The sequence below is a fragment of the Octopus bimaculoides genome, chromosome 1 (genome assembly GCF_001194135.2).
Source record: "Octopus bimaculoides isolate UCB-OBI-ISO-001 chromosome 1, ASM119413v2, whole genome shotgun sequence".
NCBI lineage: Eukaryota > Metazoa > Mollusca > Cephalopoda > Octopoda > Octopodidae > Octopus > Octopus bimaculoides.
In genome coordinates, this window is record NC_068981.1 from 46,756,458 (window position 1) to 46,759,846 (window position 3,389).

The 3,389-nt window shown below is 33.7% G+C and overlaps 1 long non-coding RNA gene across 1 annotated transcript in view; it reads left to right on the forward strand.

Moving 5' to 3' along the window:
• Positions 1-3,389, forward strand: part of LOC106884018 (uncharacterized) — a 210,179-nt gene that overhangs the window by 123,196 nt on the left and 83,594 nt on the right. The window contains exon 3 of the long non-coding RNA XR_001411187.2: positions 1,999-2,044. This is a non-coding gene — a long non-coding RNA (uncharacterized LOC106884018). The remainder of the gene's footprint in view (positions 1-1,998; positions 2,045-3,389) is intronic.

Below are 3,389 nucleotides of genomic sequence, written 5' to 3' on the forward strand. Positions count from 1 at the left end.
TGTGTGTGTGTGTGTGTGTGTGTGTGTGTGTGTGTGTGTGTGTGTGTGTCTGTGCGTATTTATGCAAATACATACATGAAATATATATATAATATCTATGCATATATACATAGATATATATGTATAGATATCTATGCATGCATACATAGATACCTACATTCCTACATAGATACACACATAGTTATGCACTCACGCACACACACACATCTAAACAAACATAACAAATGTAAATACACATGCATCTTCTATCAGTTTATCTGTATCCATCTATCTGTATATGTGTATACACACACACACACGCACACACATATACACATATTCACATACATACGTACATACATACATACATACATACATACATACATACATACATACATACATCTTGCACACGAAGAAAAAATAATATATTCTATGTAATGTTTGAACGTTCGACCTTTCCGATGACATACCAATATTTCATATAAGAAAACAAAATCTGTGCCACATCACATTTGTTGAAAACTGCCATTTTTTGCATTTCGATTCGTTTGTGTTTCTCCTTTTATTTTCATATTTTGTAGTCATGATTATCCTTCTGCATTATCCCTTCTTTCAGTCACTCAGTCTCATGTTTTGTTTTGTTTGATATTTTTCTGATGGTATGTCATTTTATTTCAGTGTACAACATCATATAATTACTTTATCCTTTAACCTAGATTAATAAATCATTATTCTGGTATAATGGGATACTCTTTCAGTTCTCTCTTCTTTCTATTCTTTTTTTTTCTTTTAGTTTGACTTATTTCGTTCCTTTCTCTCTTATCTGCTCTGTATTCATTATTTTTTTTCTCATACGCATACTGGTAATTTACATATTTTCATTCTCCATCATCCTCTCCTACTTCTCAATTTTTTGTTCTGCTTGTCACTGGTTTTCTTCTTCTTCTTCTTCTTCTTCTTCTTCTTCTTCTTCTTCTTCTTCTTCTTCTTCTTCTTCTTCTTCTTCTTCTTCTTCTTCAAGCATATAATATAAACTTTATAGTAACAATTGCAAATTTTGCCGCAAGGCCAGCAAATTTAACGGATGGTATTAAATCGATTGTATCGTCCAACGGAAAGATAAAAGGCCAAATGGACCTTAGCGGAACTTGATCTCAAAGCTTGTAATAATATAATAATAAGGATAGTTATTATTATTTACCCGGCATAAGCTATAAAATAACTCAAGGGCATGTAGTTTCTCATAGGCATTTATCCAGCATAATATTTAGGGTTATCAGCAATATTAAACATCCTCATAATAGTTCCCAATTTCGGTACAAGGCTAGCATATTTAGGGGAAAAGGTAAGTCAATTATATCGATTTAGTATTCGATTAGTATCGATCCTTATTTAATTTGTTGACCACGGAAAGATGAATGGCAAAATCGACCACAACGGAATTTGAAATTAGAACGTAAAATCCAAAGAAATTCTGCCGTTTGCCGGCATAAACCGACTTGATTATAAGAAATCGGCAATATTGGTTTCAGATTTGTTCACAATGTCAGGAATTGTGTGGAAGACTCCAGTAATGAAGTGGTACTCATATTATCGACCCCGAAAGGATGCCGCTAAGCATTTTGTCTGGTGTGAAACCGATAAAAATACTAATAATATTGATTTCAAATTTTGGCACAAGGCCACCAATACTGCTGTGGTACTTTTTTTCATCAACTCCGAATTAATAAAAGGCAAAGTCGACGTCAGCGGTATTTGAACTCAGAACGTAAAGACCGACGAAATGCCGCTAAGTATTTTGCCCGGCGTGCTAACGATTCTACAAGCACGCCGCTTTAGGAATACTAATAATATTAACAAAATTGTATACCTATATTGCTATAGATCTACTGTTAGTATGTTGTTCTCTATTGGTCCTTAAGTGATGATGCTGATAAGATGTCATAATTGTAATTTCTATACTGTCGTGTTAATTCTTTTGTTGTTAATAATCCTATTCTTTTTTTTTTCTTTTTCCAGTTATTCTTACCGTTGCTGTAGATGTTACAACTGCTGGTGTGTTGTTGTGAGTATTTTCATTGATATACGACTCTTTTGTTTAGTGGCTTCTTCTGCTTTTAACATTGTTTTAATTTTAATTGTTATCTACTCCTATTTATTCGTCTATGCCGTTCTTTAGGTTTTCTATTATTCTTGGAGCCAGAGTTGTTATTTTTTTTTCTGTACCGGTTGTTGTTTTGCGGTTCCATTTATGAATTTTTCCTTTCTTTTCTCCCGTTCTCTACTTCCTATGCTGTTCTTAATTTCGTAGTAGATATGTAGCACATATTTCATTATTTTCGTGTTGGTTCTTGATGTTAATGATGTTGGTTCGTGTCTTAATGATGATGATTACTTTTGGTATTGATGTTTCTGAAATCGTTGATAGCAAATAGCAATTATTTATGAATTGCCAATTGGCAAATGGCTAACGATGAAACATTTCGAAATTAGCAGGTTTTCCACATCTGTCATAGTTTTCAACTAACATAAATGACTTACTAAATAAGTAAAACAGAAATAAAGAAATAAATGTCTAGATATCTAAATAAATAGACGATGAAAACACAAAACAAAATGGTGGTTATCTGAAAGTATTACCATGGGAATTTTCAACTCGTAACACATCGCTTTGTCGGACAACACGCTCGATAACAGTTAATGATGAATTTACTTCAGTGGAATGTCAGCCACGCTATACAGTCATTCTTTATGTAAATCATCTGTGAACGTTATCATTATAATGGATAGCAGCGAAAAGTGATACTCTTTCTCAATATCTCAACTATAGTATCAAATACGGTGTTGATGCATCTCCTTAATTTACCGGTCGATGACTGGCATGTTATTTGTTTGTGTTTATAAGTCTAAGAAAAACATGCACACAGAGATATTCATTACCTTATACAAACATGCTTACACAGAAAGGTATAAATACTGCCAAATAAAGTATATTGCATAATAAACAGGTAAACAAAGATATATACTGGCAAATACATGTGTATATGGATGCATAGATATACATGTTACATGTGTATATATATATGTTATAAGTGGGGTGTATATACCTATCTCTCACTCTCTTTATCTCTCTCTTGCTCTACATACACAGAGAAAGAGACAGAAATAGAGAGAGAAATAGAGAGAGAAATAGAGAGAGGGAGAGAGAGAGAGAGAGAGAGAGAGAGAGAGAAAGAGAGAGAGAGAGAGAGAGAGAAATAGATAGGCATGAAGGTGATTCTGCAAGAGAATCCTTACTTAGAGTTTCGAGTGCCCGCTCCTCGGGCAACTCGGTAGCTGCATAAACATTGATTGATGTCCCATGCCTATCATTGCAACGGATGCCAAACGAAAAGATGAGCGTGACAAGA